The following is a 26,264-nucleotide window of genomic DNA, read 5'->3' on the forward strand; positions in this document are numbered from 1 at the left end:
GGGCATGCCACTGAAGTCTCTGGTTCTCATTCTTCTCTTCTGAGCCTCACAACGCCTTTAGCGGGAGGCAAAGAGGATATTTTCACTCCCATCCTGCAGGTAAGGAGAACCCAGGGGCAGAGGTGACCCAGCTTCTCTGGGCACTAATTCCAGCACTTTCTCTGTGCATGGCACTGGATGACGTGTGGTGGAACTGTGTCAGAAGTAAAAGTCTTCTGCTTCACATTTTTAAATCAAAATACACTGAGGACAAGAGACATAGTAGATGCTTAATAAATACTTGTTGATTTTTTTCTTCTACACACTAAAAAGTTTAATAATGAATTTCAATAACAAATTTTAACAAATGTAGTTTCCCATAGCAAATATTTATAGTTTCAAGGGTATGAAATAAGATACTTAGGAATATGAAAACAAACTTTTTAGTATCTTAAGAAGTCTCTTTGAATAAGCTACAGACTTAAACACCAAGCTTTAAGATAAGAAGATAAGCTACAGAATGGGAGAAAATGTCTACGAGTCATATATCTGATAACGATTTAGTGTTCAGAATATATAAAAAACTCTTACAACTCAACAACAAAAAGACACACAAAAAAAACCCATAAACCAAAAAAATGGGCAAAGTAGTTGAGTAGACGTTTCTCCAAAGAAGATGTACAAATGGCCGATAGCACAGGAAAAGATCAACGTCATGAATCACTGAAGATATGAATATCAGAGTCACAACGAGATGCCACTTCACAACCACTAGAGATGGTTTGACCCGTTCCATCATCGTCCAAGACCTGGTTCTGACATGGGAAGTAGAAAACATAAAGAGAAAGGAGATAAAGTTCAGAAAATGAAAGCAGAAGACAGAGGAAAAGTGATATCATGGATGTACGTTGCACTCAGAAGGAATTTCAAGTCTAAACTCTGCCACTTCCTGTGTACACGATCTTGGCCACATCTTGGAACCTTTCTGAAACTTTAATTTCCTCAGTTATAAGATAAAAGAGGTAGACCAGATGATCCTTGAGGTCCCTTCCACTCCTGGCGTCTTGTAATTCTACATGTAGGTACATAATAACCTTCTTAAAGTCTCTCAGGCTTTTTTGAGAGTGAGAAAGAAGGAGCTTGAAGCATACGCATGATTTGGAGGTATTATGGGGTGAATTTTGAGTGGGAACTACTGAGGGTAGCCAGTTCTTCGGGTTAGATATTTTTCTGGGCTTTACTGAGTAAAGCCTGAAACCTGTACTTTCAAAATGGAGAAAGGGGAGACTTAGCTTTAAATGTATTTCATCTGACTGTGATGAAAGTATTAAAATTGCACAAGAAGGAAATTTATAGGGCTCTTTACATGCTGCTCATTTTGCACCAGTCAGAAGAGACTGAAATTCAGTATGTTCTCAAATTAGCTAAAGAAACCCCTTGTCAAAGACCCCTCAATCCATCTGGTTATTATTATTAAAGCATTATGGGGTGTGTATGCTTTCCATAGGAAAAAAATGAATAATCCCTTCAAATATGTAATTTCATAGATTTTGAAATGTGAAGGCAACCATTAAGGGAGCTATCAAAATGATCTGAGGCTCAGAGTGAGCTGTCATGAGGGAAATATAAAAGAGTTTTCAATAACTGGAGGTTCAACAGTTTCTAATGCCAAGATCCAGGATTTTAAGAACACTTCTTGGAATTCTAAAGACTGTTGTTTTCATTGTATGGAGGCATCTGAGCCAAAAAGATCAATTCTGAACCACCTGGACCATATTAGAATGTCTGGGACCCTCAAAGGTATGAAGAGATGCTCACCCAGATATGCCTTCTTCTAACAGGACTGCTTCCCAAAGCCCGGCACAGCTGAGCCTCTGTTTCTGTAGCTGTGGCATTTTGTTCCCAGAGCACCGTGCCTTGTGCCAGCCTTGCCTCTCGGACCTCAGCCCAAATAAGAAAACATTTTCTCTTAAGCAATTTGGAGCCATAGTGAGGACCTGGAGTCAGACAGGCTTTGAGCCAGATCCAAGCTCCCAGCCCTCCCACTCGTGAGCTTTGTGACCTCGAGCACAGTGCCTGGTTCACGGGAGGCATTCAGTAAACCCCTCTTGACCTGAACTTTTGAATCAGGTTGATTGCTTACCTGATTTGTTCAGAAGCTTCCTTCTTATAAGGGGTGGTTAGGGAGTTTGGGATGGACATGTACACACTGTTATGTTTAAATGGGTAGCCAACAAGGTCCTGCTGTATATCGAACAGAGAACTCTGCTCAGTGTTATGCGGCAGCTTGAATGGGAGGGAAGTTTGGGGGAGAAAGGATATATCTACTTGTGTGGCTCAGTCCCTCTGCTGTGCACCTGAAACCATCAAAACATTGCTAATTGGCTATATGCCAATATTAAATGAGATTAAAAAAAAAAAGAAGTAAAGGCAGAACAAATGGGATCTGATCCTTGCTTTACAAGTGCTTAATCTCTCTATGCTTCAGTTTCTTCATCTGTCAAATGGAGATGATGATATCTACATCATAAGCTGATTATGATGATCACATGAGTCAAAAGTGCTTAAAACAGTGCCTGATACAGAGTAAGCACTGTCTATGGATTTATCATAAAAAGAGAATTCTGAAAATTTCTAATACATGATTAACACTCCAAAAATATTATATATGTAGTATTTTTACTTTATTTCTTTATTGATCTTTTCTTTACTTATTTTTATATATTTTCCATACATGGTATAAGGCCCTACAAAAGACTTAAACATCCCCTGAAAGCCTCCATCAAAAAGGATAAAACTTCCTTCTACTGCTCAGCACTTTGTAACTTACCAACTGCTTTGGTGACAGAATTTCATTTGATCCTGACCTCAACCTCTGCCCTGCAGAGTTCCCACCTGCCTTGTTCTGGCTGATCCTCCAAGGAAGCCTGATCTTTGGCTGGAGAAACTCACTGCTGGCTTGTCTCCCAGACACAGAAGCCCTAACAGGACATGGATTTGTCATCATTATTTCTGGCTACCTTGCAAAGTAGGGGAGGCAATTCCACTGTTGCCATCTGTGGCTGGGGGCTGGGATTGTTTTCCCATTGGCGGGAAAAAAACAACTTTGAAACTTACATTTTGGATGGGAATTTAAATATCTCTTCAGTTTGCTTGTGTCTTGTAAGGTGGTGAATAAATGAGGCAGAGAGGGTAGGGGAAAGGTCTGTAAGGAATGCAACATTGCCGTGAATTGTTATGAAACTGTCGAGAAACTTTAAAACCGTAATCCTCTGTGCTGGTGAACTGAGATGGCTACTCAGGCACTGCTGGTGGAGTTGTAAGTTGCGCCAACCTTTCTGAAAGTGATTTGACAATAACTAAGGAGAATTAAAATTATTTAGACCTCTCTAGAATGTAAGATTCAAGAAGGTAAGTATTTTTGTCTGTCTTCAGTTTTTTTGCTTGTTACTACATCACCAGTTTTGAATATTGTCCAGCACTTAGGGGATGCTCACTAAATATTTATTGAATTAATGAGTGAAAGACTCGTCGATCTCTTAAGTCTAGTAAGTCAACCTAAAAAAATAGTCAGAACTGAAGACAAAGTCTTTTATGTGTGCATAAATTTATAAAATAAATATAAATACAAAATAAAAATATATGCACAGCATAATTTATAATAGTGAAATTTTAGAAACAGTTATACAAAACAGGGAAATTATTAGATAATCAGTTGAAATTTTCAATTTTAAGTGATGTTTTAGGTTGACTTTTTAGTGTGTGGGAAAATGTTTATCATATAATTTTAAGTGGAAAAAATTCAAATGTATATGAAATTTTACATATAGTAAATCTCAACTTTGTTTTAATTAAGTTTTTTTTTTAAGCACAGAGAAAAATACAGGAAGAAATAGAACAATAGAAATAGATACAGTGATTATCTCTGAGTGATGAGATTAGCTGTGATTTTGATTTAATTTTTCTTAACTTTTCAGTGTGTGTGTGTGCTTAGTTGTATCCGATTCTTTGTGACCCAGTGGACTGTAGCCCCCAGGCTTCTCTGCCAATGGAATTTTCCAGGCAAGAATACTGGAACGGGTTGCCATTTCCTATTCCAGAGATCTTCCCCACCCAGGGATCAAGTCTGGGGTCTCCCACATTGGCAGGCAGATTCTTTACCACTGTACCACTGTAATGAGCATATATTACTTTTAAGCCTAGGTAAAAGATATGTTACTAAATTTCTATTGAAGTTAGAGTCAGATGGAGATCAGGCTTGTGACCAGGCTCTGCAACTTGCTGGTCATGTGTTGACATTCCAAAGACTTTATGTCTCATGTGATATATGTAAACAGATCATTTAACAAAATACTGAGCATAAAACTGGGACTTCTCCTGGTGGCTCAGCGGTAGAGAATCTACCTGCAATGTAGGAGATACAGTTTCTATCCCTGGATCAGGAATAACCCCTGCAGAAGGAGATTATAGTTCTGGAGGCACCCCACTCCAGTATTCTTGCCTGGGAAATCCCATGGACAGAGGAGCCTGGGAGTCTACAGTCCATAGGGTCACAAAGAGTTGGGCACGACTTAGGGACTAAATAATGACAAAATGAAGCATAAAATTAACAAATGAAATGATAGCTGTTGTTCTTACAACTGTTGTAGCAAAGCAGTACCTTTTGAAAAAAGTGTCTAGAGCTGTTATAATATCCTTCCTGACGTGTGTTGAGATTCCCGGCAGGTCAGGAATGGCATCATCAGTTCCTGGAGGTGGGGGTGGTACCCTGTCTGTTTTGTATATTTGGCAATTCAAGTGCTGGGTGACTTTGACTGTGTGAGTAAAGAAAGGTTGAGGAGTTGCTGACCTGCCACATTAACTTGTCAGAATAACAGTGACCTGTACTCTCGGGTGCAGAAATGAGTCCTTTTCCTGGCTGTGAGCCTGGCCCACCGTCACGTCTCCATGAAGTTTCTTTGTTCTCTTTTCATACATGGTCACACTGAGTACTCATAATAACATGGTGTGGAGGGGCCTGTATTACACCAGTGTTATAGATGAAGCACAAGCTGGAATCAAGACTGCCAGGAGAAATATCAGTAACCCAAGATATGCAGAGGACACCACTCTTATGGCAGAAAGTGAAGAGGAACTGAAGAGCCTCTTGATGAAAGTGAAAGAGGAGAGTGCAAAAGCTGGCTTAAACTCAACATTCAGAAAACCAAGATCATGGCATCCAGTCCCATCACTTCATGGGAAATAGATGGGGAAACAATGAAAACAGTAACACACTTTCTTTTCTTGGGCTCCAAAATCACTGCAGATGGTGATTGCAGCCATGAAATTAAAAGACGCTTACTCCTTGGAAGGAAAGTTATGACCAACCTAGACAGCATATTCAAAAGCAGAGACATTACTTTGTCAAACAAGGTCTGTCTAGCCAAGGCTATGGTTTTCTGGTAGTCATGTATGGATGTGAGAGTTGGACTGTGAAGAAAGCTGAGCGCCAAAGAATTGATGCTTTTGAACTGTGGTGTTGGAGAAGACTCTTGAGAGTCCCTTGGGCTGCAAGGAGATCCAACCAGTCAATCCTAAAGGAAATCAGTCCTGAATATTCATTGGACGGACTGATGCTGAAGCTGAAACTCCAATACTTTGGCCACCTGATGGGAAGAACTGACTCACTGGAAAAGACCCTGATGCTGGGGAAGATTGAAGGCAGGAGGAGAAAGGGACCACAGAGGTTGAGATGATTGGATGGCATCACCGACTCAGATGGACTTGAGTTTGAGCAAGCTCCGGGAGTTGGTGGTGGACAGAGAGGCCTGGAGTGCTGCAGTCCATGGGGTCACAAAGAGTCGAACACGACTGTGCGACTGAACTGAACTGATAGATGAAGAAGCCGAGACCCATGGAAGAGTAGAGACTGCCCAAGGCCACAGACTTAGTAAACTGAAGGGACCAGGATTCAAATGCAGTGTCTTTGCCTTCTAAGTTCTGTACTCTCTCCCCTCCTGGACTCCTTTCCAGAGGAGTGACTAGCAACTATATTCTTCAGGTCTTGCTGAATTGGGGGGTTTCCTGGGATATTCCAGACAGCAATATTTTAACCTTTTCTGTGATTGCTAGCCAGAAATGAAGAAAAACTGGCATCTCCAAGTCTAGAAAGGAGTTGGATAAAATGTTCCTTTGTTACTGGCTTTAGTAGCAACACTTAGACCCATGGCTTATCTCAGATGTGGGGGCTGACCTGGCCACATCCAGCAATTGTCTAGCGAAGCCGGGTGACCCCATCAGTCACAGTGAAATGCCCTGTGTTTGCCTATAAAGGCCATAGGTCTCCCACTTCTCTTGCCTCGGATGTGGTGATGAAGTCAGCTGGGAAGTGCTGCTTGACCCCTCTGATAGCCTTTACCTCTTGCAGATAGATTCCATTGTTCTTCCAAGTGGTATCTGATCAACAGAGCTCAATGGGCATTTTGGCATAAGGGGAATATTCTCTCCCTCCCAAGGCCTAAGAAACCAGCTCTGAGCAGGCGCCGAGAGCTGGGTTATTGTGAGCCTTGTGAACCCATTGACTGGCTCTTTAGAAAAAACAGCAGCAGCCCCCTGTGGGTAATAACAGTGCCATTCTTGTTCAGATGAGCAAGTTCCATGGACTCATCTGCCCATCATTGTCATGGTACCCGTGATGATAGTAAAGGAATAGACCAGTGGAGAAGCTAGACTGGCTGGAGAAATCAAAACAGGGAACATGGCCCCAGTTCCCGGCCTTTGCTTAGCCTGCCTAGGTGGGTTCAGGTGGGTTTGGCCCCAGGTAAGACTTTGTTCACAGGAGGTGCATTCGTTTGCTGAGCTGCTGTAACAGAATTCCAGAGACCAGATGGCTTAAGCAACAGAAATTTGTTTTCTCACGGTTTTGAAGACTAGAAGTTCAGGATCAAGGTGCCGGCAGGTTTGATTTCTCCTAAGGTCCCTCTCCGTGGCTTGCAGGAGGCATCTTCTCCTTGTGCCTTCATATGGTCCCTTTTCTGACTCTCTGTCCTCATTTCCTCTTCTTAAAGGACAGTCAGAGTGGATTTAGGTACACCAAAGCCCCATTTTAACTCAGTTACCCCTTTAAAAGCCCTAGCACCAAATAGTCATATTCTGAGGTACCTTGGTTTGGAACTTTAACACACGAATGTGGGGGGGAATGCAACCTCACAGGGCAGGTCTACAGAAAACCAGATAGAACAATCAGAGCTGAGCAGTCACTTAGGGCTTTCTGAACCACAAGGGCTGACGGGTGTCAGCAACTCCTCCAGTGATGCAGTGGTCATCAGACCCTAGGAACAGAGCAGCACCACAGCGACTGTGAGGACCCCAGCCTCCAGGATGCCCACGTGGTGCTAAGCCACAGGCCTGAGGGCTGGCCCCGGCCCCCCAGGCCTGCCCGTCCTTTCCTTTCCCCCAGTGGCCCCACGCTCTGGGAGGCTCACGTCTTGCTTCCTCTCCCTCTGAAATGTACACTGAAGCTCCCCTTTCTCTTCCACTTGGTTTCTTCTGCTCTGCTCTGCGTAGAGCATCTCCCTTCTTCATGTGGACCATGGCCACGGCCCGTCCCTGCTTCGAGCACTGAGCCTCTGTACCTCCCCAGCCCTCCACTCAGCTGCCAGAGCGCTCCTCACTGTGAAGACTGGGTCAGTACTTGAGGGCTTTCTTTCCCCATCGCCTGCAGGATATCAGCCTTCCTTTGTGTAACATATGAGACTGTGCTTGTAAACCATCAATGTCTCCCCACCACTCGCAGGGTGATACAATGAGCAAAGCTTGCAAAGCCCATTTCACCAGCCTGACTGCCTGATGAAAACCCCCTGCCCTCAGCCCTACCCCTCAACATGGTCCAGCCCCACCCCCCAATATAGCCCCACCCCCCATCTCATCCTATAAGCTCGGTGTTGCATGTCTCCCCTGCTTCCATCTCTTGCCTCCAGACTTGAAGAACTGTCCAAAGTCAAAGTCTAAGAATGTCCCTGGTGACCCAGTGGTTAAGACTTCACCTTGCAATGCAAAGGAGTTCAATCCCTGGTTGGGGAACGAAAATCCCACATGCCTCTTGGTCAGAAAACCAAAATATAAAACAAAAGCAGTATCATAACAAATTCAATAAAGACTAAAAATGGTCTACTCAGGAAAAAAAAAAAAGTCAAGGTCTCATTCAAATGTTGCTTTTCGGGGACATCTTCTCCACTCCTCCCCCAGCCCTCAAGGAGGACTGTTCTCTGTTCTGAAATCCTTCAGGGCTTGATACTGTGTCTGTGCTTAACTTCTTGAATTGCTTCATTTCCTTAACACTGTCTCCATCGCTAGGATGGGAGCTCCTTAACAAAAGGACTTTCTCCCATTTACCCCTGGATCTCCATAGTGCCACACGTAGACCCTCCATAGTGAGTGAGTTCCCAGGTGGCATTAGTGGTAAAGAACCCCCTTGCCAATGCAGGAGGCGTGGGTTTGATCCCAGGAGTGGGAAGATTCCTTGGCAAAGGAAATGGCAACCCATTCCAGTATTCTTGCTGGGTGAATCACTTGGACAGAGGAGCCTGGTGGGCTACAGTCCATGGGGTCATAAAGAGTTAGACACGACTGAGCATCTGAGCCACACAGTTAGTTAGGAGATGAAGTTGTGGGGGTCTCTCTAAACCTTACAGTGGGCCAGGCTGTGGGCTTGTCCGGTTCTCTGATGATGTCCTTTTCAAACTTGAGTGACAAGCTCTTCTGTGACAGTGTTCGTGGCCATCCCGTCTGCAGTAGCACGTCCATCCTCTGGGGCCTAGTCCCCTCCACGTTTGGGACTGTCAGCAGAAGTGCGATCAAGTGCAACATAAGTTACATTAAAATCAGGTGTGAAAAAATGGACCTGGAGGCAGAGCTGCAAACACCACTTGCCTCAAGAACCCCATCACTGCGATGTGGGACAGCACACATGTAAGGAGACCCGGGGTGGAGGAGACCGGGGAGCAGCCGCTTAATTGTTGGAGCTCTGGCCCAGAAAGAGCATGCTGAGAGTACCTGGCAAGCGGTGCCCTCACTCACGTCTGTCTTCCTGCTTTCCAAGAATAAGATGTTCTTGGAGAACAGGAGAATGTTCTACCAGTGGTCCAAGGCTCTGTGTGTGTGTGTGTGTGTGTGTGTGTGCTCAGTTTGATCTGACTCTTTGCAACCCAATGGACTGTAGCCCACCAGGCTTCTCTGTCCATGGAATTTTCCAGGCAAGAATCCTGAAGTGGGTTGCCATTTCCTCCTTCAAGGGCTCTTCCAACCCAGGTATCGAACCCGCATCTCTTGCGACTCCTGCGTTGGCAGGCGTGCTCTTTACCACTGCGCCACCTGGGAAGCCTGTGGTCCAAGTGAAAGTGACAGTCACTCCGTCATGTCCAACTCTTTGTGACCCCGTGGACTGTACAGTCCATAGAATTCTCCAGGCCACAATACTGGAGTGGGTAGCTGTTCCCTTCTCCAGAGGATCTTCCCAACCCAGGGATCAAACCCAGGTCTCCCACACTGCAGGCAGATTCTTTACCAGCTGAGCCACCAGGGAAGCCCTCCAAGGGAGAATACAAATACTTGCCTATCATGGAAAATAGCAAAGTGGGAGGAAATCTAAGGGGGAAAAATCTAGCCCAATATTCCTTTCAAGGGACTTTCTTAGCCACAGAACCTTTTATTCACACAAAATCTCACATAAGGAAGTTCAATGAATATCATAAAAGCAGAGTTAAACTGCACAGGAGTAGCAAGATGGACATCTATTCTCATGACACTCCCCACTTGACAGCCTGTGCAACCTGTGAGGACCCACTAGGGTCTTCAGAGTCCAGATTGGCATCTCCTAAGCTAGTCGTCCAGCCTCAGAGACAGAGTCTGTTATTTATTCACTTATCCATCCATCCATCCATTCATTTCCTTCTGTTCTCTCTCCTTCCCTCTCTCTCTCTCTTCAAACATTTTTTTAGCTCCAACCGCAAGTCAAGAACTAACACAAAGAGAAGTAGGACCTGCCGGAAGGACGCCTAGATGTCTAAATGGGGAGACAGACTTGTAAACAAACGCTTGCAGCAACTTGGCAGTTATCTTTAGAGCTCCGGGGCGGTACAGGGGACAGCAAGGTTACCAAGAAAGGAGAGGGCAGTTGGCTTTCCAGTCAGTGCCCAAAATAAGTTGCCTGAATTCCCTAGCCGCTGAGATTGTTCCCTACCCTGCTGCCGCTAAAGGAATAAAAGAGGAAGCTTTTCTGTTAAGAGCCTCCACCCCCACCCCCAGGCCTCCAAGCTCAGCCATCACCCCCAGCAGTGCTGAGAGCCCCGAGCAGGCGCTGGGCGGTGAAGGGGGAACGGGGAGGGGTTTGCAGGGCCGGGAAACCCCACAGCTGCTGCTGCTGCACAATGGGCAGGGCCAGCGCGTGCACCCTGGTTCTTTTGTCCCAGGCTACTGGGGAGTTCGGAAAGCCATTGTGCCCTGAGATCTTTGAATGACCTGGTCACTCATGAGTAAACCTTAGGGAAACTCAGGCTTTCTTTCCCCAGAAATGAATTGAGCCCATTAGTTAGTAGAGGAAGGGGCCCTCCACCCACTACGGAGCTTTCAAACTGATCCCTTGTCTATAGTTGAACCTTAAGGCATTTTTCTTTTTTCTTTTCTTTTCTTTCTTTTGATAGGAAAACAGAAAAGAGGAGTCCTTTTTTCCAATGCTCTGGGAACAAGTCTTGTTCTGCCTTCTTTGTAGAAGAGACAGATAGGTTACCCTCTCATCGTTATAATTTTATCTCCTCTAGCTGGTGAGGCCGATGCTCACTGACACAAAGACCTTTCCCACTGCCTTTCCTTTGGGGTAGGATTTTGGCCATAAGAATGAAAACATCTATGGAAAAGAAGGAAGGTCTGGGCTGGAGTAGTCATGAAGGGCTTTATTCCAGGGTTAAGACTTGAGTTAGGTCTCAGGGATGAGTAGGATTTAGTCAGAGGATGGGGGCTGGGCTCTCCGTGGACCATGTGAGCCAAAGCATGGAGGGGGTGATGAGGGGAGCAAAGACCCACCGCCAGGTGGGTCTTCAGAGATGAGCTGAGATCATAGCTTGGCCCCACTGAAAAGCCTCCAGGAGCTCCCTAAGCCACAGGGCCCGTAGCTGGACCCCAGAGCCCTCTGTGACCGGGATCCGCCTGCCTCGTGCCTGCCCAGGCCTCTGGGCCCATCTCCACCTCCACTCCTCCCCGCAGTCCCACTGAAGAGAGCTGCACTGGCCACCTCCCGGGCCTCTGCCTCTTTGTAAATGCTGATTCTTCTCCCTGGGGCCCTCCCCCCTCCTTTGCCCATCAGCAGAAATTCTGCTTGATCTCAGCTAGATGTGACCTTTGCAAAGCCCACCTGTCTGCTTCCTTTGTAACCCCAAGCAGTTAAACCCCTTCTCCTTACTATAGCCCACCAGGCTCCTTTGTCCATGGAGTTCTCCAGGCAGGAATACTGGACAGGATTCCCATTTCCTTCTCCAGGGGATCTTCCCAACCCCGGGATCGAACCTCTGTCTCCTGTATTGCAGGTGGACTCGCTTCTGTCTGAGCCAGCAGGGACGCCCCCTTACACTCCCAGCTCCTTTTTACTTGCATTTGTTTCTCTGTCAGACTGTCGTGCCTACATCCTTGCCCCTAGTCCAGCCTCCCATTCTCCATCCCATACACTTCAGCTCGGATTTCAGGAATAATGAACTTCGCTTATATCTTCAATCCCCTCCAGCCCATTCTCTCCAGCTCCATCTAGTAACAGACCTACCGCCAGCCTGAGCTGACTGCTTCTCCCAAATCCTTCTCACACTCCTTTCGGACTCCTCAAGGTTCCAAGTCAGGCCAAAGGTAGGGAGCCTTTTATTCCCCAGGGTCACTGTTAGAACTCTCCCATCCTCTTATTTAAACAAATAGTTTCCACAGCAACAAAACCCACTTCTCGGTGCCTTTTCTAAGAGTTGTGCTATTTAGAGAGACTGACCTTTCCTCCTTTTTGTCATTGTCATTTACCATCTTTCATTCATTGAGGACTTTGGCACCAGCTTATAGACTTTCTCCACCCTTGGATGACTTCAGAATCAAAGGGCTGATTCCCCCAGCACCCAGACCTCCTCCAACTGGAATACTCTCCTTTTGCAATCCAGCTCAGCTACTACTGCAGTCACACCCCAGACCTTGGCATAGTGTGGAATTTGTCTGTGTGAATCATTGAAATCACAGAAGTCAGTGAGCCTAACAACATTCCCTGACCAGAGATGCTGCTTGCTCAGCCTTGCCCTCTGAACTCACCAGTCTCCAGCCTCCTCTGCCCTCTACCTCTCCTGCCCGCTGACCTAGTCCAGTCCAGCTTCCAGCCCAGGGTCATCATTCCTGCTCATCCCGACAGTACCCTCATCTTTTGCCTCTATGTCTTTTCACTGCTGGGCTTCCCCGGTGGCTCAGTGGTAAAGAATCCACCTGCCAATGCCAGGTGATGCAGGAGATGCCACTTTGATCCCTGGGTCAGGAAGATCCCCTGGAGAAAAGAATGGCAACCCATTCCAGTGTTCTTGCCTCGGAAGTCCCATGGACAGAGGAACCTGGCGGGCTTCAGGCCCTGGGGTTGCAAAGAGTCAGATGCAACTGAAGCGACCTAGCACACGTGCACAGATGCTGCGGGGGGCCCCTCTGCCTACAGGCAGTCCCCCACCCGCGCCTATCGGCTCTGGCACCCATTCTCTCCGTCTTTGAGGAATCCACCCCAATAGCATCTAAATATGTTCACGGTCTCTCCACTCTAAACTCCCCTTTGCAGCCAGAGGTCTTGGAAGAATTGTGTCTCTGTGCTGATACCCTTTCCTCCCTTCCTACTCTCCCTTCAAACCACAGAATCCCAACTGCGGCCGATCTTCACCAGCTTACAGGGAACCTCTATTGGCTGAATCCAGCAGGGTTTTCAGTCCTCGTTATCTTTCAGACACTCAGCTGCCTTGACCACTCCTGCCTTCCTGAAGCCCTGTCCTCTTGGGCCATCTAGTGACAACCCATCTGCTTCCCCTTCCACCTTCCAGTTGTTTGTTCTCAGCCTGCTCCCCCGGATCATCCTCCTTTATCCGGCCGTCAAATGCTGGCGTTTCTCAAAGCTCAGACCTTCCTCACTTTGACCACTCTCTGTAGAGGAATAGACCTTGCTGTGGCTTCAGTTACCACGGATTTCTACCAATGTTCAGATTCATTCTCCAGCCCTCTCTTTGAGACCCAGACTTCAGATATCCAGCTGTCTGCCTGATGTCTGCAGATGGGTATTTCAGAGGGTATCAGACTCAGCATGTATAAAGTACAATTTGAGATGTGTTCCTTTCCTTCCAGCTCCTCCTGCACACCCAGATCACTGCGTGTCCCATCTCCGTGACACAGTCGTCCGTCATGGCAGTGATACCCCCCAGTTCTCCTCGCTATAGCCACAGTGATCTTCCCTGCACACACAGTAAATACTTTCTCTTCTGTTTAATACTTATCTGTTGTTTCCCATTGCCCCGAGGCCAAAAACCTCAGTCCTTAGCAAAGTCGCCCACGTGCTGTCCCATCCGGGTCCTGCCCCCCTCTTTCCGAGCCTTGAACATGCTGTTTCTTAGGATGTTTCTCTGCTCAAATCTGCCCTGGCACTTGGCCTAATTAACTCTTTGTCTTTCATATCATGTCTCAAAGGTTGTTTCCGTAGGGAAGGCGCTCCCTCCCTGCAGAGGAAGCCGCATCAGGGCTCCCAGTTCCTTCCATGCTTTCATAGCATCCTCTACAGCTGCTCTGTGGTACTTCTCATCGTGAGGCAACTATGTGGTAGTTTTTTGTTTGGTTGAACACTTATCTTCCCTGAGGAACTGGGAACTTCTGTTTTGCATGGCTACGTCCCCATGCCCAGCACATTACCTTGCATGAAGTGGGTACTTAAATTTTTGTCAAACGAATGACATCCCCTTATTTTGTAACTTTAAATGAATGACGCATCACTTTGGCTTGTATCATCTGTGCTAATTTTCGCTGCTGGAAGGTGAGATGGGTTTTGCCATCTCTCACCTGTACCTAGAACTGTGCATGTCAAACAGCACCTGCTAGCTGAATGAATGAATGAATGAATGTTGGCTAGGTTGAGTCAGAAGGGTGGGCCAGATGGTGAACAGGTCAACAGTGGCAGCAGTGAGAAAAGCTTCCTAAGGGTCTTATCTGCAAACCTCGGGTTATCTGCTTCTCATTAATGTTCAGCCACAAAACTGCTTCAGAGATTTTTTTCCCTATAAAAAGTCAGTCTCTGGTCTTAATTTCTCACCAGTGTTTAATGATCTTGATGTCTCATCAATGTTTAACTGCCCAGAATGCCCAGATACTTAACTTGAAGCTTCTTTTTTTTTTCTTACTAGGGAAAACAGCAGAGCAATGAGACTCAGTGGGAAGAACTTGGCTCCTGTCTCCCGCATAGGTGTGGCAGCTAATTTTCTCTCTGTTATAAACTTAACCCATGCCAGGACTCTTGCCAGGGTTTTCCAGTAGGGACAGTGAGAGGCCTTTCTACAAGACTGTGTCATGGTTAGCACCATCATTGTTCTGTGGCTCTATGCTGTATTTGTATTTTAAGGCAATAACACTAATAAATAATTATATTAAATAGCAGTATTTTTCTTTCCTGTCATTACTCCTTATCCTGAAAGAGAAATCTTTCCTAAGAAGTCAGGGTCCAACCCTCCGCCACCTCTTTCAGAATTTCTCCTAATAGCCTTTCTTTTTATTTTTTATTTTTGGTCGCACTGGGACTTCACTGCTGCACACGGGCTTTCTCTAGTTGTGGCGAGCAGGGGCTACCCTTTGTCACGGTGCTCAGGCTTCTCATTGCAGTGGCTTCTCTTGTCACAGAGCACGGCTTCAGGGCGAGGGGACTTCAGTAGTTGTGGCTCCTTGGTTCTAGAGCACAGGCTCAGTAGTTGTCGAGCACAGGCTTAGTTGCTCCATGGCCTGTGGGATCTTCCCAGATCAGGAACTGAACTGGTGTCCCCTGTATTGGCAGGCAGATTCTTAACCACTGGACCACCAGGGAAGCCTCTCCTAATTGCATTTCTGTTGAGATGTTTCCTAAGCACAAGATACTTATGTGTACTCCTGAATTTGTATGCTGTGGATTCGAATTTGTACAAAACTTTTGTCTCCCTTTCTGGTGCAGTTCCTTACAATCACTGGGGGTGCAGATGAAAAGCCCTGACTCCGCAGGGGTCCACAGTCACAGGTACAGGACTTAGGACTTGAATTATAAACCAGCAACCCGCGTGCTTCCCACGTACCCTGATTTCTGAGAATCCGGGTACTGGATTGTAAGTTTCAGCTGATGACCTTTCATCCCTCTATGCACTAGAGTGATGACGGGTGTAGAAGAGCATGCTCAGTTGAGGAACCAGCACGCACAGATGTGAAAATGCCCGCTTCCTCTAGGGATGGGAAAGGAGTTTGCTGTATTGAGAGCTCTTGGTGGAGGTCAGCAGGACAAGAAGCCAAGGGTGATGCACAGCTGATGAGAAGCCTTGCAAGCTTTGAAAAGGAGGGGTTTTTTCCTTAATTGAAGTTTAGTTGACGTACAATATTTCAGGTGTACAATACCGTGAAAGTGCAAGTCGCTCAGTCGTTTCCACCTCTTTGTGACCCCACGGACTATACAGTCCATGGAATTCTCCAGGCCAGAATACTAGAGTGGGTCACCATTCCCTTCTCCAAGGGATCCTCCCAACCTAGGGATCAAACCCAGGTCTCCCTCATTTTAGGCAGATTCTTCACCAGCTGAGCCACCAGGGAAGCCCAAGAATACTGGAGTGGGTAGCCTTCCCCTTCTCCAGCAGATCTTTCTGACCCAGGAATCGAACCAGGGTCTCCTGCATTACAGGTGGATTCTTTTTTTTTGAATTTTTTATGTTGCTCTTTAATTCTTTAATTTTAAGGGGAAAAATATACAAAGCACAATATTCGTTTCCCTGGTGAAAATTTTTCCCAGAAGACACAATATGGTGTGAGCTATTTCCGTAACAGCAGGTAATACACAAGTCATTTCTACTGGAAACTATGCCATCTGGAACAAAACAATTTGTGGAAATGTGTGTCAGTATGATTGTGTTATCCTAGGTTAAAGATGTTGGTAATTGCATCATCAAAGTAGTTTTCTAGTAGGAAATGTACGAAATGTAAGCTCTTGGAAAGAACTATTATGGGTAACCTTTGGTTAAGTTTTCTGGCAAATGCTTCATGCATTTCAAAGTTACAGGTGGATTCTTTACCAACTGAGCTACGAGGGAAGCCCCAGGTGTCCAGTAAAGAGATTCTGTTATACTCATATACATGTGTGTTCTTTCTCAGATTATTTTCCATTGTAGATTATTATAAGATATAAAATATATTTCCTCGTGCTATACAGTAGGTCCTTGTTGTTTATCTACTGCATATATAATAGCAGTGACAGTGGTTTGGTCACTCAGTTGTGTCCAACTCTTTGAGGCTCCATGGACTGTAGCCCACCAGGCTCCTCTGTCAATGGAATTTCTAAGGCAAGAAGACTGGAGTGGGTTGCCATTCCCTTCTCCAGGGGATCTTCCCAACCCAGGGATCGAACCCCAGTCTCCTGCAGTGCAAGTGGTCTCTGCCTTTACAGGCAGATTCTTTACTACTGAGCCACCAGGGAAGCCCCGTATGTATCCATTAATTCCAAGTTTCTAATTTATCCCACCCCCTTTCCCCTGTGGCATCCAAGTTTGTTTTCTATGTCTTTGAGTCTATTTCTGTTTTTAAAATAAACTCTTATCATTTTTTTCAGAAGTGACATCATACAATATTTGTCTTTGTCTGACTCATATCACTCAGTATGATAATCTTTAGGTCAGATAAAAATGTTTAAGTCAGGGAGTGTAGTTATCAAATTTGGCTTTTGGGAAAGGTCAGTCCAGCAGAAGTTCTGAAGGATATATTCCAAGGGTGGGACAATGAGAGCAAGGGGTGGGGGAATTAAGACTGGAGTCCAGGAGTTGCAGAACCGTTTGTTTATGAACAGGGCAAGGACGATTTCAGTCTTGAAAAGAGAAAGATGAGAATGAGGAGGCGGACAATAGTGGAATCTCAAACTCTGTCTCAAACTATTTAGGAGCTAGGACATCATCCGGATTTGGTAATCGGCTGCGATGTGAGGAGTCCAGGATAACTCTTAAATTTCTCCTGAGCTACTGGGTGGCACCATTGTCGAGTAGAGAATGTAGGAGGGAGGCTTGGCCTGGAAGATGAGTTTGGTTAGTAGTGTATGGTATTTGACTGGTCTAGGAGACTTGTAGGGGGGATGCCCAGGAAGCTGATGGAGGTCTGCATCTGGAATGAAAATGATTCTGGAGACATTATGCAAAACATTGTTTTGCCACCAAATTAACACCCAGGCTCCTTTATTTAAAATATTGATAGCTGATATTTACTTAGTGAGTCCTTACTAAGCATCAGACACTCTGTGACATGGGACACAAATTACCAAGTGGATTCTGGTATCAGCCCAGTTTTACAGACAAGGAACCTCAACCTTGAAAAGTCAGGTAATGGACTCAGGCTGGGCATCTCGTTGAGGATCAGTCTTTGGCGGTCTTAGTCTCCATCACTCATGATCATTATCCTATGCTACAGTGTTTCTCAAGATGTTTACACTACAACCTTCGGTTACAAATATACTTTACATCACAGGCCAGTACCCTGACACACACACACGTGAGCACATGCGTGCACACACATACTCTTGCAACTAAGCAACAGTTCTTGTCCCTGCTAAATGTGATGCAGCCTGGAATGTTCTACACAAATCTATGTCATTTTTAAAATACTGGTTGTTCCCTATTAAGTTGATTTCAAAGCCAGAGTTGAATTGTTTGATAAGCACAGCCATATTTACTTCTCCTGGGGAGAGTATTTCCCTTCTGTTCTCAGCTCTTGTCATTCCCCTACCTTTGGGGACAGAACACTAAATATTGCTGAATGCTTTGCCCTTTTCTCTCCAGAGAAAAGTGTTAAGGGTAATACCCTGGGGTCTTGGGGGATACCGCCAGCCAGGAAACTCTCACTTCAGTAGACTGATCAAACTCAGTCTTTTTTTTTTAACTGGAGGGTAATTGCTTTACGGTGTTTGTTGGTTTCTGCCGTACAAGGTGAATCAATCATAACTATATAACTATATATATATACACACACACACACACACACACACACACACATATATACACATATATCCCATTCTTCCCAGCCCCGTATTCCACCCCCTTCATCCCACCCCTCTAACTCATCACAGAGAACCAGGCTGGGCTCTCTGTGTTATATAACAGCCTCTCTTTAGTAATCTGTTTTACACATCAACTCAGTTCTGTCGCTCAGTCACGTCTGACTCTGCGACCCCATGGACTGCAGCACTCCAGGCTTCCCTGTCCATCACCAACTCCTGGAGTTTACTCAAACTCATGTCCATGAAGTCGGTGATGCCATCCAACCATCTCATCCTCTGTCGTCCCTTTCTCCTCCTGCCCTCAATCTTTCCCAGCATCAGGGTCTTTTCCAATGAGTCAGCTCTTTGCATCAGGTGGCCAAAGTATTGGAGTTTCAGCTTCAGCATCAGTCCTTCCAATGAATACCCAGGACTGATCTCCTTTAGAATGGACTGTTTGGATCTCCTTGTAGTCCAAGGGACTCTCAAGAGTCTTCTCCAACACCATAGTTCAAAAGCATCAATTCTTCGGCACTCAGTTTTCTTTATAGTCCACACTCTCACATCCATACATGACCACTGGAAAAACCATAACTTTGACTGGATGGACCTTTGTCAGCAAAGTAATGTCTCTGCTTTTTAATATACTGTCTAGGTTGGTCATAGCTTTTCTTCTAAGGAGGAAGCATCTTTTAATTTCATAGCTGCAGTCACCATCTGCAGAGATTTTGGAGCCCCCCAAAATAAAATCTCTTACTGTTTCCATTGTTTCCCCATCTGTTTGCCACAGAGTAATGGGACCGGATGCCATGATCTTAGTTTTCTGAACGTTGAGTTTTAAGCCAGCCTTTTCACTCTCCTCTTTCACTTTCATTTGACACATGGTAGTGTATATGCTCGGAGAAGGCAATGGCACCCCACTCCAGTACTCTTGCCTGGAAAATCCCATGGACAGAGGAGCCTGGTGGGCTACCGTCTGTGGGGTCGCACAGAGTCGGACATGACTGAAGCGACTTAGCAGCAGCAGCAGTGTATATATGTTAATGTTACTTTCTCAATTTGTCACACCCTCTCCTTTTCCCCATGTGTCCCTGCAAGTCCTTTCAAACTCTGTCTTTAATGTGGCTGACTAAGATTATTGCAGAATGTCCAAAATGAGAACAAAGGGTGAGAAACAGCGCGTGCAAAATAGTGATTACGAGAATGGACTCTAGTGGCAACACAGACCTGGGTTCATGTTCCAGCTCCATAGCCTGATAACTCTATAACGTTGGTTAGATATTATATATCATATGGATGTTGTAGAAGGATCAAATTCAAACAGTGCATTGGTTCATTCAGTATCAAAACAGCCTCTCCTTCAGTAGGCACTAAAAAAACAGTACTAAAATCTTTTTTAATTTAATAGAAGTTATAAAATATAAGCCGACTCACCAACCTAATATTCATCTGTACAAGCAAAGTAAATTTCCACCCTACTCAGCAGTGTCCCAGTCACTCATTCAGTGGTGTAGTCAGTCAGCATAAATTTAGAATAAACTTTTCCTCGGTCCTTTAAAGGAGACTTTAAATATTAACTGTACTTATCACAGGATATAGGTTTCAGAAGAGCCTGGTAGCTAATGGCACTAAATATAGCCTTGGGCATAGAGCTGTTTATTTTGGAAATTTGGAGGAAAGGTCACCCTTGGAGTTCTCTGCGAATGTCAGCATCGCTTCCTTCAGGGTCACTCTATAGCAGCCAAGCCACACGTGCAAGAATTTCAGTTATCATTTAGGAAATCACCAATGGAAAAGGGCAATTTGATTAAGCACCTGTAGTCCCTCAGCACAGAGGTCCCAGAGCTCATCATGTTTATGAAATGAGAAATTTTTAAAGAGCCTCTCAGGTTCCTTAAGTGCAAGGATTAGATTCTATCTCATAAGGGAATAGAGAAACAATTCAATGCTAATGGTATAAACTAAGCTCTGGTAAGAAGGAAAACTCACATGGTCTGTGTTTGCCTTTCCCTTTCTTTTGATATAAATCTAATTTAAAAGTGGAACTACAGTTCAGAAAGCAGTCCCAGTACTTCAGCCTTTAACTTTCAGTCCAATCAACTCTGGGAGACAGTGAAGCACAGGGAAACCCGGCATGCTGCAGTGTATGCGGTTGCAAAGAGTCGGGCATGACTTGAACAACAAGAACCCGTCCCCGCTGAGTTTCTCTCACTAATTTTAGATTTGTGTTTGGTCTCCATCCCTGATGAAAATTTACTGGACACTTAGCCTTAACTTGCAAGTAAATGATGTCCCAACGCTGAGTACCAAGGAGGGTGAACAGGATGGGCTGATGGTAGAGGTTAGAAGGGTAAATAGGATGAGACGTTCTACGGACACTCTGGGTTGCTGGCCCTCTCAGGAGCACCATGTTCCAGCCTGGTGTTCCCCACCGCACTCAGCATCAGGCAGGGACCTGGCCACAGCTTAGTTTACTGAGGACCTCAGATGTGCTGACCACCACGCTGGAGGCTTCAGTTAGTTCTCACTGCTATCTTCTGATATCAAATCCCTTATGGGTATACAATGGAAATAGGTTCAGGGGATTAGATCTGGTAGAGTGCCTGAACTGTGAAAGGAGCTTCATGACATTGTACTGGAGGTGGTGACTAAAACCATCCCCAAGAAAAAGAAATGCAGAAAGGCAAAATGGTTGTCTGAGGAGGTCTTACAAATAGCTGAGAAAAAAAGAGAAGTGGAAAGCAAAAGAGAAAAGGAAAGATATACCCATTTGAATTAGAGTTCCAAAGAATAACAAGGAGAGATAAGAAAGTCTTCTTAAGTGAACAATGCAAAGAAATAGAGGAAAACAATAGAATAGAAAAGGCTAGAGGTTTCTTCAAAAAAATTAGAGATACAAAGAGAATGTTTCCTAAAAAGATGGACACAATAAAGGACAGAAATGATTTGGACCTAACACAGGCAGAAGATATTAAGAAGAGGTGGCAAGAGCACATAGAAGAACTGTACAAAAAAGGTCTTAATGACCTGGATAACCGCAATGGTGTGATCACTCACCTAGAGCCAGACATCCTGGAATGTGAAGTCAAGTGGGCCCTAGGAAGCATTACCACGAAAAAAGCTAGTGGAGGTGATGGAATTCCAGCTGAGCTGGAATTCAAATCCTAAAAGATGATGTTGTGAAAGTGCTGTACTCAATATGCCAGCAAATTTGGAAAACTCAGCAGTGGCCATAGGACTGGAAATGGTTAGTTTTCATTCCAGTCCCAAAGAAGGGCAATGCCAAAGAATGCTCAAACTACCTCACAAATGCACTCATTTCACATGCTAGCAAAATAATGCTCAAAACTCTTCAAGCTAGGCTTCAATAGTATGTGAACTGAACCTCCAGATGTACAGGCTGGGTTCAGAAAAGGCAGAAGAACCAGAGATCAAATTGCCAACATCCACTGAATTATTGAAAAAGCAATGGTATTCCAGAAAAACATCTACTTCTGCTTCATTGTCTATGCTAAAACCTTTGTGTGGATCATGACAAACTGGAAAATTCTTCAAGAGATGGGAATGCCAGACCACCTTACCTGCCTCCTGAGAAACCTGTATGCAGGTCAAGAAGCAACAGTTAGAACCAGACATGGAACAAGAGACTGCTTCAAAATTGGGAAAGGAGTACGTCAAGGCTGTATATTGTCACCCTGATTATTTAACTTCTATGAAGAGTACATCATGAGAAATGCCAGGCTGGATGAAGCACAAGCTGGAATCAAGATTGCCAGGAGAAATAGCAATAACCTCAGATATGCAGATGACACCACCCTTATGGCAGAAAGCAAAGAACTAAAGAGCCTCTTGATGAAAGTGAAAGAGGAGAGTGAAAAATCTGGTTTAAAAACTCAACATTCAAAAAACTAAGATCATGGCATCCAGTCCCATCACTTCATGGCAAATAGATGGGGAAAAAATGAAAACAGTGACAGACTATTTTCTTGGGCTCTAAAATCATTGCAGATGGTGACTGCAGCCGTGAAATTAAAAGGTGCTTTCTCCTTGGAAGAAAAGTTATGACCAACCTAAACAGTATTTTCAAAAGCAAAGACATAACTTTGCTGACAAAGGTGATACTTTGTTTGACAAAGTCAAGGCTATGGTTTTTCCAGTAGTCATGTACAGGTGTGAGAGTTGAACCATAAAGAACGCTAAACACCAAAGAATTGATGTTTTTGAAAACTGTGGTGCTGGAGAAACTCTTGAGATTCTCTTGGACAGCAAGGAGATCCAACCAGTCAATCCTAAGGTAAATCAACCCTGCAGATACCCTGAAAGGACTGATGCTAAAGCTGAAACTCCAATACTTTGGCCACCTGGTGTGAAAAGCTGACTCTTTGGAAAAGACCCTGATACTGGGAAAGATTGAGGGCAGGAGGAGAAAAGGGTGACAGAGGATAAGATGGTAGGATAACATCACTGACTCAATGGACATGAGTTTGAACAAACTCCAGATGATGGTAAAGGACAGGGAAGCCTGGCGTGCTGCAGTCCATGGGGTCACAAAGAGTTGGACACGACTGAGTGACTGAATAATAACAACAAGAACAACAAATTACTATCTTCATTCTGTAGATGAGCAAATTGAGGTTCAGAGACATTAAGAATATTTCTGAGGATCACACAGCTGGTGGAGGAAGAGTCATGATTTGAATTGAGGACTGGTGCCTTCAAAACCTCATCTCCCTCCTCCATGGCCTGTTCTGGGTCATCTGCACACTACAGGCCAGAACTCCAACAAAAATACCATTAGCACTATTGTGCTGAGCACCACACCCTGCCAGGCACTGAACTAATCTGCTTACTTCTGAATTGATTCCAAAGTATCAAGGGGTGCAGAGTCCACTGGTTTGGCTAGAAAGAGGACTACACTGAAACTCCTTGGCAGCAGAGGCTGTGTCTATTTGGTCTCTCATATGTCTGGTGCCTCCTACGTGGCTGGTTCTCCAAACATGCTTGTTAAATGAATGATTATGTAAATGAATTGACAGTAATTTGGAGTGGAATTCAAGGTTCAAGTCCTATCCTAAGGTGCTGTTAGGGTCTTGATTTTAGGTAAATTATTAAACTCTGTTAGCCTCCGAGTTACTGTCTATAAAATGAACAAAACACTTTCATAGCCTACCTCTAGGGTGGTGGTTCCCTATTGCTGTACCTTGGACTTAACCTGTGGACCTTTAAAAACTCTTCATCCAGACTTCCCATTCCCAGAATTCTGACTTAATGGGTATAGGGTGTGACCTGGGCATTTAACAGCCCCTTAGTGGGGCTTCCCAGGAGGCCCTAGTTGTAAAGAACCCGCCTGCCAATGCAGAAGGCATTAAGAGATGCAGGTTCGATCCCTGGGTCAGGAAGATCCCCCAGAGGAGGGCATGGAAAGCCACTCCAGTCTTCTTTCCTGGAGAATCCTATGGACAGAGGAGCCTGGAGGGCTACGGTCTGTAGGGTCACAAAGAGTCAGACACGACTGAAGTGACTTAGCATGCATGCATTAGTGGTTCTGCTAGGTAGCAAAATTCGGGAGCTTCTGTCATCAGGATATTCTTTTGGGGTTTTGTGATTGTCAAATATAACAAAGGAAATGCAATCACTTCATGCAACCTAAAGAAGCCATCACTATAAACAGTTGTTATAAAGTCAGTCCAAAGTGACTGTGGACCTACAATTCCTGTCTCCCACTGTCACCACAGAGGAGACTGAGTACCTGATCTCCTGTGTGCCCATCGGTCATCTGTCTCCAGGATGAAATGATCTCCTCCTGCTCCACCTGATGGGCTGCAGAGCTGAGCTCAAGCCCAGGAGGAGGAGAAGGAGGGTTCAGTTAACACCAGGGTGGAACAGGTTAACAGTCATCTGCTGGACAGCTGCCCTGTAAGATGAGCTTGTCCTTGGTCGCTCTCATGTCCAGCTCTGGCATCCCACCCAAGCATCGGCATGCACCAGGCGTGCATATATTGATACAGTGGCTATTCAGTGTGTGTCTTATTCCCCCAGGTCATAGTTTACATTATGACCCAGTCTTCCCAGGCTGAGAGGGTCAAGGAGACACTGTGCTGCTGGAAGAAGGAAGTGGTACTCCCTGGTCCTCAGTGGCTCCCCTTCCCATCACCTTCCTGTGCCAATCCTCTGTTGAGGGTTAGCTGAGTTAGAGGGCCAACGGGGTGCCAAGAGCAATAGTATTTAAATTTTAAATAATAGCCTCTTGGGAAGAGAGGGCCATGAAGCATTCAAACTGCCACAGGGAATTTTGCCAACAGAATGATTCCTAAGCCTTCCCGCTATCCACCTCTCTTCCCTTGTTCAGGTTAGGACAAAATCCTAGATCCTGCCACATCTTTGAGTTTATAAAGAGATCCCAACGTCAGTGTTCTTACTCGATCGGCACAACCATCCAGTCATGTCAGCAAATTCAGAGAGAGGAGGTCACTGCCCCCAGAATCACACAGCTGGAGAGTGGAGGGCTTTACTGTAGCTCTTTGGTCTTTCGGTCCCCCTCCAATACTGGCTGTGTGAGGGCAGCACCTCCACGTCCTGGTCGTCGTCCCACGGAAGGGAGACGGAACTGCAGGTCCCGCTGGAACGAGATGTGCCCCTGTGTGCACCTTGAAGCCAGGCAGCCTCTGTACCCTTGCAGCCTATGACACCAAAGCCCAGTCTTCGAGCCCAAAACTTTAGGGTTCGTTCTCAGTGCTCAGGAGCAATGTATCTTCCACTCTCCTTTTGGGCATTTACAATCTGTTTCTGGATCTGTGATTTTGCCCCTGTTCACAGAAGCATGTCTGGGAGGAAGGTCATTCTCAGGTCTGTGTCTGCTAAGACTTCCCGATGCTTGTGCTTCAGTTCAGTTCAGTTCAGTCACTCAGTTGTGTCTGAATCTTTGCGACCCCATGAATCGCAGCACGCCAGGCCTCCCTGTCCATCACCAGCTCCCGGAGTTTACTCAGACTCACGTCCATCGAGTCAGTGATGCCATCCAGCCATCTCATCCTCTGTCGTCCCCTTCTCCTCCTGCCCCCAATCCCTCCCAGCATCAGAGTCTTTTCCAATGAGTCAACTCTTTGCATGAGGTGGCCAAAGTACGGGAGTTTCAGCTTCAGCATCATTCCTTCCAAAGAAATCCCAGGGCTGATCTCCTTCAGAATGGACTGGTTGGATCTCCTTGCAGTCCAAGGGACTCTCAAGAGTCCTCTCCAACACCACAGGTCAAAAGCATCAATTCTTCGGCTCTCAGCCTTCTTCACAGTCCAACTGTCACATCCATACATGACCACAGGAAAAACCATAGCCTTGACTAGATGGACCTTTGTTGGCAAAATAATGTCTCTGCTTTTGAATATGCTATCTAGGTTGGTCATAACATTCCTTCCAAGGAGTAAGCGTCTTTTAATTTCGTGGCTGCAGTCACCATCTGCAGTGATTTGGGAGCCCCGCCCCGCCAAAAATAAAGTCTGACACTGTTTCCACTGTTTCCCCATCTATTTCCCATGAAGTGATGGGACCAGATGCCATGATCTTTGTTTTCTGAATGTTGAGCTTTAAGCCAACTTTTTCACTCTCCTCTTTCACTTTCATCAAGAGGCTTTTAGTTCCTCTTCACTTTCTGCCATAAGGGTGGTATCATCTGCATATCTGAGGTTATTGATATTTCTCCCAGCAGTCTTGATTCCAGTTTGTGCTTCTTCCAGCCCAGCGTTTCTCATGATGTACTCTGAATGTAAGTTAAATAAACAGGGTGACAATATACAGCCTTGACGTACTCCTTTTCCTATTTGGAACCAGTCTGTTGTTCCATGTCCAGTTCTAACTGTTGCTTCCTGAAGCCCCCCAAATATCCATCTCAAAGAAATGCCCAGGGGCCTTCATAAACCTGGGGTTCAGTCAGAGAGCAACAGCCCCAGTAACCTCACTTCCTATCGCCAGTGGGAATCCACATCACCCTCATAAAACTCACAAGCAAATTAGAGTCATGGAAAAATATGCAAGAGCAGGA

At 45.3% G+C, this 26,264-nt stretch overlaps 1 protein-coding gene across 5 annotated transcripts in view; it reads left to right on the forward strand.

Moving 5' to 3' along the window:
* Positions 1 to 26,264, forward strand: part of ME3 (malic enzyme 3) — a 219,955-nt gene that overhangs the window by 65,695 nt on the left and 127,996 nt on the right. The window contains exon 1 of one of the 5 annotated variants that reach the window (XM_070364988.1): positions 3,184 to 3,390. The exons of the other annotated variants lie outside the window; for them this stretch is intronic. The gene's annotated coding sequence lies outside the window, so the exon portion shown is untranslated. Of the gene's footprint in view, positions 1 to 3,183; positions 3,391 to 26,264 lie in introns of those variants that run through there. 5 annotated transcript variants of the gene reach the window in all.

This window comes from Bos mutus, chromosome 29 (assembly GCF_027580195.1).
Source record: "Bos mutus isolate GX-2022 chromosome 29, NWIPB_WYAK_1.1, whole genome shotgun sequence".
Taxonomy (NCBI): Eukaryota; Metazoa; Chordata; class Mammalia; order Artiodactyla; family Bovidae; genus Bos; species Bos mutus.